At 50.8% G+C, this 9,919-nt stretch overlaps 2 long non-coding RNA genes across 4 annotated transcripts; one reads left to right on the top strand and one right to left on the bottom strand.

Annotated features, from left to right (window-relative positions):
• Positions 1 to 539: 539 nt before the first annotated feature.
• LOC148221465 (uncharacterized) lies at positions 540 to 3,989 on the top strand. The gene is made up of 3 exons (XR_015807971.1): positions 540 to 1,330; positions 1,993 to 2,091; positions 3,610 to 3,989. It is a non-coding gene; the product is annotated as an uncharacterized LOC148221465 (long non-coding RNA).
• Positions 2,434 to 5,165, bottom strand: LOC148221464 (uncharacterized). Of its 3 annotated transcripts, none has more exons than XR_015807968.1 (3): positions 4,999 to 5,165; positions 3,730 to 3,897; positions 2,434 to 3,403 (listed from the first exon to the last, which is right to left on the bottom strand). It is a non-coding gene; the product is annotated as an uncharacterized LOC148221464 (long non-coding RNA). The 3 variants fall into 3 exon arrangements; XR_015807970.1 differs by having other exon boundaries at positions 4,847 to 5,113; XR_015807969.1 differs by having other exon boundaries at positions 4,524 to 5,103.
• Positions 5,166 to 9,919: the final 4,754 nt, after the last annotated feature.

The following is a 9,919-nucleotide window of genomic DNA, read 5'->3' as shown; positions in this document are numbered from 1 at the left end:
GCGTTCGATTGCTAATGCCTGCCGATCGATTAGATCGGCGATCGATTGATCGCGCCTGCCGATCGATTAGATCGGCGTTCGATTGCTAATGCCTGCCGATCGATTATATCGGCGTTCGATTGCTAATGCCTGCCGATCGATTAGATCGGCGATCGATTGATCGCGCCTGCCAATCGATTAGATCGGCGATCGATTGCTAATGCCTGCCGATCGATTAGATCGGCGATCGATTGATCGCGCCTGCCGATCGATTAGATCGGCGATCGATTGCTAATGCCTGCCGATCGATTAGATCGGCGATCGATTGATCGCGCCTGCCGATCGATTAGATCGGCGATCGCTTTCCAATGCCTGCCGATCGATTGCTAATGCACACTATTTGCACACTCCTTGCACACCCTTTGCACTCATACAGAGGGAGGAGGTTTCTCAGTTCTGGTCGGGGTTTTTTGGGGCGTTCATTCCGGGGGATTTCCTCAAGGATTGGGACACTCCTTGATTCCATCCCTTGCCTGTCTCCCAAGCGCCACCCTGTGGGCAGAGCGCGGTACTGCGCGCCTGCCTCTCCCAAGATGGCGGCTCGGGTGTCGCTCCCCGACCTTCTAACTCTGGCTGCAAAAGGAGGGGGGCACAGCAAGGAGCCCGCTCGCTCTAGTGGGATGCCTGCGCACGACGCCGACACCGATCCCACGGGTGCGATTTTCGGCGGCGTTTCCAATCGTGCGGACATCTCCTTCAGCCCGCTTCGGCCCGGGGGAGAGGGGCGGGGCCGCCAGCGATGGTGCCGGCGCAGCCCGGGCAGGCTCGGGGCGGAGCCGGGGCTTGGCGAGGCGGGGCACGGAGGTCCCGGGGACGGGACCGGGCGGGGCCGGGGCGGTGCTTTAGGGGCGGTCCCCAGTGGTCCCGGGCGGCACCGGGGGCGGGGCCGGGTGATCCCGGAGCGGTACCGAGCTGTGCTGGGGACGGTGCTGCAGGGGCGGTGCCGGGCCCGCCTCAGGGTGATTGAATGCCCAGAAATCGCCTCCTCTGCCCCGTGCTCACACTGAGCTGCGGGCTGCAGCGTGCTGTCGGAGCTCCGCACACAGCACGGATTTGGGCTTCCCCTCCTCTCAAACCCTCTCCCCCTTCTTCCTCCTCCTCATCTTCCTCTTTGTCCTCTGTCACTGCTGAGGCTCTGGAAAGAACTGAAATTCTGCAGGGAGAGATGTCCTCTCGTGGCCCCAGGGACTGCCTCGGCACGGGCCACGAGCGCCTCCGGCCCCTGCCTTCTCCTGCTTGAAAAGATCACCTGGAGCCCGAGCTCGGGGGGGTGAAATCAGCTGAAATCCAGGTAACTCTGTCAAGTGCCCCCCAGGGACATCGGCGGGGCTGGGGGATGAGGGTTTGAAACAGCAAATTCTTTGGAATATACACCTGTCCCTGTGCCGATGCTGCTGAGCTTCCTGCCACAGTATATCCCCACTCCATGAGGCGCTGTGAGGTTATGGCAGTGGGAATTGAGCAGGGAATTCGGGGCTATGGGCATAATTCACGGGAGCTAGCAAAGCTGACAGCCAACCCCAAATCGGGGCACAGCACAGAGAACAATCTGTGTGCTGCCCTGTCAGCTCAAGCTCCTGGGCTGGGAAGTATTGGGAGTTAAATGTATGGAATTACACAAATCACAGCAACTGGCATCACCCAGAGGGACAATCCAAGGCCCAAACAATTCCTCCACAGTCCACTCTGGGAAAAACACCCTGTGCCTGCCAGGAGCTCTGACCCTGCTTTTCCTACCAGCTCCTGAGCAGTGTCAGGGCCACCACGACGCCTTTAAAATCCAGATAAACCCCAAATCCTACACAGTGAATAATCCAAAGAAAGTACTGAATTGTTGTCATTAAAAGCTCAAAACTCATTAAGAATTCTATGACAACAGTGTAATGGACTCCCAGGAACCTCATGAATGCTCTCGGTTTCATTTTTGTGTATTTTTACTCCCTCATTTGGCAGCTTGTAAAACTTATCCTGGAATTCAGAGGTCAAGCAGGATCGACTTTGGATTGACCTTCACCTCTGTTCCCACTTTGTGCAAACACAACTCGTGCCCAGGTGGGTGAACTCATCACCTCAGCTTTTCACTCCAGAGTATCCCCTCCTTATTTCCCTGTAGATGAACTCAGATCCACTCCTCACCTCCACTGGTCATCCAAGCGTCCATTCTGTTCCCCACAGGCCCTGGTGGCCCCAGGGAGCTCCCTTGGCCTTTCTCCTGCCCCTCTGCAGCCCGAGGTCGCTACACAAACAGTTCTTGTGTCCCCTCTAAATGACCCCGGGTTTTCTGCTCAATGAATGGCATGACCCGTGCCCACTGCTCATGATTCACCCAACCAAAATCAAGAGCAAATGTTGCTTGGGCTTTAAGAACTTGAAATAACTCTGAAGCAAAAGAAATCACCTTTTTCTTCTGGTTTTTATTTTTATTTTTTCATTTAAGATGCTGGACTTGCCTCTGTGGATGTGTGCTGAGCTCTCACTGCAGGGGACTGTCAGGCCTGAATGGCTGTGAGTTCGTGTTCTTCTCAGTAGGGAATCAGAAATTATTCTTAGACCATAGAATTGTTTTCTGAAACCTTTCCCCTTTCCTCTTTGTGCCTTTGAATTTTTCAGCTGTTCCCTGTTGTCACTTCCCCTGCCTGACTTCTGTGCAGCTCCTAGCTGGGAAAAACTGGGAAAACTTAGGGGGTACAGAGGTGGAATTTTTGGCTGGATTTTTCTAACATTTCTAATTTTGCTGAACTTATTTCCCCAGTGAGAAGAGCACGAACTCACAGCCATGCAGGCCTGACAGTCACTGCGGGAAATCTGACACAGTATTAATAAGTAACCTTTCCTGAGAGCAGTCACCACCCCAGTCCTCCAGCCTTGTCAAATGTTTGCAATGAATGGAGCCAAGTTCTAATCCTTAATCTAAATTTATGTCAGCTTTTGTTAGAAAGATACCGGACAGTAAATCATACAAGAGAATTTAAAAATTGCACAAAGAATAACAGGCCCAGACCAAACCCAACCACCCCCATCACCGCTCCACCCCAATTTTGGGAGAAACAGTGATACAGTTTATAAATACTCTCCTTCCACACTATTCAGTCCTTCACCGCACATCCCCAGAGAGGAGTCCCTCAGACCTTGCTCCCCTGAACACCAGGAGAGCTGGAGTTTCACCCAGATCCCACATTCCCATGGCAGTTAATCCCAGCAGGGAGGCAAAGAGGAACCCTGCATCCTCTGACATAGCCCACAGCACGGGCAGCACCAGGAGCCCTCCAGGCTCAGACCTCTGGTGCTGAAGCCTCTGGGCTTTGGCTGATCAAACACCACAGCTCTTGGCAAAGATGGCAGGAGAGTCGTGATTCTTCCTGTCCTGAAAGAGAGGAGGAAAAGAAAATTAAGTCGACTGCAGAAGGATTCCAGCTCTCAACTTCTGCTCTGATTCCTCACTCTGGGGTTTTATCCATGACAAGTGACACCAATTCAGAGTGCCCTTTTCCAGCATTTTTATTCCTAACTATTTCAGACATTAAAAGGATGCTCATTTCTCTTATTGTATTCTTTGCTTAATTTTATTAGAGGCATTTTCATCCCAGACCCCACTTGTCAGTTCTTCAATCCTTTAGCACTGGACTTGGCACAAAGGGATACCCGTGGTGCTGCATCACAAGAAATCCCAAAGAGAAACCCCTTCCAAACCTGACGGAGAAAGCTTTCAAGGCACTCCAGAACACAGACAGCTTTTCCTGCCTTGTCAGGCCACACCAATTCTGTCCCATCCACCTGAACTGTGCAGGTGAGGAAAAGGCTTTCCTTGCTCCTCGGGAATCACTGTCTGAGACCACAGATGTCCATCCTGGGCAGCACCTGGAAACAACGTGGGAAAGGCAAAATGAGAGTGTTTTCTATCAGAAAATTACTACTACTAATAAAAATAACAATCAGAACTTCTGGACAAATTTAGTAACATCACTTTGATATGAGAAATACAGGCCATGCCCATCCTTGTAGCCCAGGTGAAAACAGGAAGGAGAACTAGAGGAAAAGCAGAGTCCCTTATTTGATCTCTGGACACAAACTGAGGCCTTTTCCCTGTGAAACCAAACTCACCCTTCCAGGGTTCCTGAGATCAGCTACGAGGAGGCTTTTGGCACTCCAAGAGCAGCTGGGTCACAGCTGGATGCGGCTTGGGTCTGGGAGACACCGTGCTCCTTCTGGAATTATAGCACGCAAATGCCTGCTCCTGGCCCCAGGCCCGGAGATAAAATCTGTGGGGTTTTTCCCTGTGCAACATTGTTCACCCCTCCCAGGTTCCTGAGATCTGCACAGAGGAGGCTTTGGGCACCCCAAAGGCAGCCAGGGTTACAGGTGGGGGCAGCTTGGGGCTGGGAGAAATCCTCATCCATTTGGAATTTTATCAGGCAGAAACCTGGCTGGGTGCACAGGTCTCTGGACACGACCAGTGGCCCTTTCCCCTGTGAAACAAAACTCACCCTGCCAGGCTCCTGAGACCACTTAGGAGGAGGGGTTTGACTCTCCAAGAGCAGTCGCAACGAGAGATGCTCACACAGAAGGCCATGCAGAAGAGGAAACGAGCGCACCCGCAGCCCCCCAAGGCGCGCCCCAACGCCCCAGACCCGGCACCGCCAGCTCGGGCAGTCCCATAAAGCATCCCCCGCCTCCGCAGCGGCGGGACAGGCGGGGCCCGGGGTCCCGAGGAAACCGAGCGTGCCCGGAGGCGCGGCAGGACGGCAGCGCAGCGCCGCCTGGCGGCGGAGCAGGAGAGCAGCGCCGGGCCCCATGGCAGTATCGGTACCCGTGCGCCCCCTGCTGTCCGCGGCGATGCAGCGCCCGATGCCGAGTTCCACGCCCGTGTCGCCGAGGGAGAGGGGCACCGCTGGCTGGGGCCTCCCCGCCGACACGGACAGAAGCCGAAGCAGAAGCCCCGGTGCCATTGGCGGCCCCTACCCAGCGGGCCGGGCTCCGCCGGGCCCGCGGCCCCGCGCGGTATCGGGTCGGCCCGCTCCCGTCTTCGTCGCACCCGGCCCTGCTCCTGGCATGAAGCGCGTCACCGCCCCGCGCCGTCCCGCCCCCCGCGCGTCATCGCGTGCGTTCGGCGGCCCGCCCCGGGGGCGGTGCCGGGGGCGCTACCCGGGGCGGTGCCGGGGCAGTGCCGGGGGCGGCACCGGGGGCGGTGCCGGGGCGGTGCCGGGGGCGTTCCCGGTCGCCGTGCCGGGGTAGCCCGGGGAGCGGTTCCGGGAGCGGTTCGGGGGGCGGTGCCGATTGCAGTCCCGGTCACTGTCCCCAGTCCCCGTCCCCAGTCCTGGTCCCGGTCCCAGTCCCCGGTTCCTGTCCCCGATCCTGGTCCCAGTCCCAGTTCCCCGTCCCGGAACCCGATCACGGTCCTGGTCCCAGTCCCCAATCCCGGTCCCGGTCCCTGTCTCCAGTCCCCGTCCCCGATCCCGGTTCCGGTCCCTGTCCCAGGTCCCCGTCCGCGATCCCGGTCCCTGTCCCATTTCCCCGTCCCGGTCCCCGATCCCAGTCCCGGTCCACGTCCCCGATCCCGATTTTTCCCCCCCTTTCACACTGATTTTTCCCCCGATTTATCAATGATTTTTTTCCCCATTTTTTCCCATTTCTCACTGATATTTTCCCCCATTTTTCAGGGATTTTTTTCCCCATTTCTCACTGATTTTTTTCCCCATTCTTCATGGAGTTTTCCCCCCGTTTTTCACTGACTTTTCCCCATTTCTCACTGACTTTTTCCCCATTTTCCCCCATTTCTCACTGATATCTTCCCCCATTTTTCATGGATTTTTTCCAGATTTATCCCCATTTCCCACTGTTTTTTCCCCATTTTTCATGGACTTTTCCCCCCCGTTTCTTACTTATGTTTTTCCCCGATTTCTCATTGATTCCCCCCCCCCATTTCGCACTGATTTTTTACCCATTTTTCCCCATTTCTCACTGATTTCTTTCGCCATTTTTCATGGAATTTCCCCACCCATTTCTAACGGATTTTTTCCCCACTTTTCCCCATTTCTCACTGATTTTTCCCCCCATTCTTCAGGGATTTTTTTCCCCATTTCTCACTGATTTTTCCCCCCATTCTTCATGATTTACAGGATACTCTATCGTGAATGGAAAGCAATTAAAGGAAGGGGGGAGGTTACCAGCCACCTGGTCAGCTCAGACAGCAGAGCTGCACACGCTTGTGAGAGCCTGTGAATTATAGCAGGACAAGACATTAAATATATTTACTGATTCTAAATATGCATATGCGGTAATACATGCATTTGGAAAACTATGGGGAAAAAAAGAGGTTTATTAAGCTGCAGAAGAAAGAAGAAAAAAATTGGTTTACAAGGGATGGCAAGCAGTGGATACCAAAAGCTCTAGCCTTACAATTGTTAAAACAGCTTCATTAAAGGAGTCGTTCTGTGCCTTCTTTGGGGTGAGGAAAAAAGGCTGAGGGGGGCTCCGACGTGGTTTGGGGCACCCCAAGGTCCCTGGGAGAGGGAGCCGGGCTGCGCTGGAGGAGCAGGTGAGTCGGGCATGGGGGGGGGTCATGGTGGGTGCCAGAACATTGAGAGGGAGGGGTGGGTGTAGAATGCATGAAAAACAGAACCTTAAAAAATAGCTAAATATAGTCTAAAAGGAATGTTTTATTGGCTTGTGTTTGGATAGAGGTAGGGTTTTTTTATAGATACTGTAAATAGAAAAGATAAAGAATAAAAATATAGAAGCAAATATAAGAAACCAATATATAAATATATTACATTACATTATATTATGTTATGAAAATAGAAATATATAAATATATAAATACTCAGACTTTAAAAGGAATGTTTTATTGGTTTTTATTTGGTTAGAGGAGGGTTTTTTGAAAATAATATAGGCAAAAATATACAAATATGCAAAAATAGATACTGACATAAAATTATTATAACTATATATGCATATATATATGTAAGTATAAATATATAGAAATAAATATAAATATAAAATACATGTATGTAGTAGGTAATAGAAATAATTTATCGATTTTAATATGTTATATTAAATAGTATGTTATAATAGAATGTAAATAGCATCTAGTATATTAATATACTAGTAAAAACTACATTAAATAGTATATAAATATAGAATACACAATATAGACATATAAATCTACAGATATAAATATGAAAACTAAATAGAAAAATATATTCAAATAGAATTTAAAATAATCGAGTTTTTTGTTTCTATTTGGTTAGAGGCAGAGCTTTTAAAGAAATAATATTAAAAACTATGAACCTCCAAATATAGATGGATATAGATAAAATAGAAATAACATTAGTAATATAAATCTATGTATATAATGAATAATAAAATAATATTGTATATATGATAAATAGAATAGCAATTAAATTGAATATATGAAATATGTCTAGATTATGACTAGAAATTAAATATTAAAAAATAGATGATTTATATATATAAAAGGTTTTTTTTTTTCATTTGGTCAGAGGCAGGGCATTTTTAGTTTGGGTCGGGGTTTTTTTGGGGCGTTCATTGAGAGGATTTTATGACGGGTGGGGACTCTGGTGCTTGGAACTCTCTCCCTTCTCTGTCTGTCCCTGACAGGGCGGCAGTGCCGGGCTGAGTTGGGCGGCAGTGCTGCCGCCGTGTGGACACAGGCGGGTACTGCACCGTGCCCCTCTCAGGATGGCGGAAGGGCCCGCGGGCCGGGACCCAGCCGTGCGGCAGCGCTCAAGATGGCGGCCTCTCTAGGACCCCGGCGGATAGGCGTTTACATAAAACGCCTGTCCGCGCTCGCCGGCGCCCTCACGCCCGCGGCACCGCGGACCGCGCGGCCGTTGTCGGCACGCTCTGACACGTCCGGGAAAATTGTCGGCGAGCGGATCGGCGTCGGCGATGTAATCAGGCATCTTATGCCTACACACAGGGGTCCTGATTTTTTCCCGCCCTTTCTGCCGCCATTTTTGGCAGGTCAGCCGGAGTGCCTCCCGAGCCGCCATTTTGAGAGTGCGGACACACTCAAGATGGCGGCCTCTCTAGGACCCCGGCGGATAGGCGTTTACATAAAACGCCTGTCCGCGCCCGCCGGCGCCCTCACGCCCGCGGCACCGGGGACCACGCGGCCGTTGTCGGCACGCTCTGACACATCCGGGAAAATTGTCGGCGAGCGGATCGGCGTCGGCGATTTAATCAGGCATCTTATGCCTACACACCGGGGTCCTGATTTTTTCCCGCCCTTTCTGCCGCCATTTTTGGCAGGTCAGGCGGGGTGCCGCCCGAGGCGCCATTTTGAGAGTCCCGACACACTCAAGATGGCGGCCTCTCTAGGACCCCGGCGGATAGGCGTTTACATAAAACGCCTGTCCGCGCTCGCCGGCGCCCTCACGCCCGCGGCACCGGGGACCGCGCGGCCGTTGTCGGCACGCTCTGAAACATTCGGGAAAATTGTTGGCGAGCGGATCGGCGTCGGCGATGTAATCAGGCATCTTATGCCTACACACCGGGGTCCTGATTTTTTCCCGCCCTTTCTGCCGCCATTTTTGGCAGGTCAGCCGGGGTGCCGCCCGAGGCGCCATTTTGAGAGTCCCGACACGCTCAAGATGGCGGCCTCTCTAGGACCCCGGCGGATAGGCGTTTACATAAAACGCCTGCCCGCGTTCGCCGGCATAAAAATAAATATGCATAAATATAAACATAGACATAAACATGCACAAACGTTAACCTGCATAGATATAAACATAAACATAAACATAAACATAAACATAAACATAAACATGCAAAACAATAATAATAAATATAAACATAAATAGAAATAGAAATACAAACATTAATAAAATCAGTGAGAAAGGGGGTAAAATCAGTGAGAAATGGGGGGGAAAAACCATGAAAAATGATGGAAAAATCAGAGAGAAATGGGGGAAAAATCGGTGAGGAATGGGGAAAAAGATCAACGAAAAATTGGGAAAAATCAGTCAGAAGTGGGGGATAAAAATCAGTGAGAAATGGGGGGAAAAGTCGGTGGGAAATGGGGAAAAAATCAGTGATTAATGGGCGGGAAAATGCATGAAAAATGGGGGGAATAATTCAGAGAGAAATGGGGGCAAATATCAGTGAGAAATGGGGGGGAAAATCAGGAAATATCCATGAAAATTGGGGGAAACATCCATGAAAAATGGCGGAAAAAATCAATGAAAAATGGCGGAAAAAATCAGTGAGAAATGGGGAAAAATGGGGAAAAAAATCAGTGAGAAATGGGGAAAAATGGGGGAAAAATCCACGAAAAATGGGTGGAAAAATCCATGAAAAATCAACGGAAAAATCAGTGAGAAATGGGGAAAACATCATGGTGAAATGGGGCAAAAATCAGAGAGAAATGGGGAAAAATCATTGAAAAATGGGGGATAAAAATCAGTGAGAAATGGGGGGAAAATGGGGAAAAACATCAGTGAGAAATGGGGAAAAAAAATCTTTGATAAATTGGGGCAAAAATCATTGAGAAATGGGGAAAATAATCAGTGAGAAATGGGGAAAATTTGGGAAAAATCCAGGAAAATTGCGGGGAAAAATGCTTGAGAAATTGGGAAAAAAATCCGAGAGAAAATCCCCGGGAATCCCCGGGAAAAACCCCCCGGAATCCCCGAGAAAATCCCCCGGAATTCCCCGGGAAAATCCCCCCGGAATCCCCTGGAAAATCCCCCTGAATTCCCCGAGAAACTCATCCCGGAATCACCGTGATAATCCGTCCGCTATCCCCGAGAAAATCCCCCAGGAATCCCCCAGAAAATCTCCCCGAAATCCCCGGGATAATCTCCCCGGAATCCCCGAGAAAATCCGCCCCGAATCCCCTGGAAGATTCCCCCGGAATCCC

This window comes from Sturnus vulgaris, chromosome 21 (genome assembly GCF_052056855.1).
Source record: "Sturnus vulgaris isolate bStuVul1 chromosome 21, bStuVul1.hap1, whole genome shotgun sequence".
NCBI classification, from domain to species: Eukaryota; Metazoa; Chordata; class Aves; order Passeriformes; family Sturnidae; genus Sturnus; species Sturnus vulgaris.
This window is presented reverse-complemented; position numbering and strand designations above follow the sequence as displayed.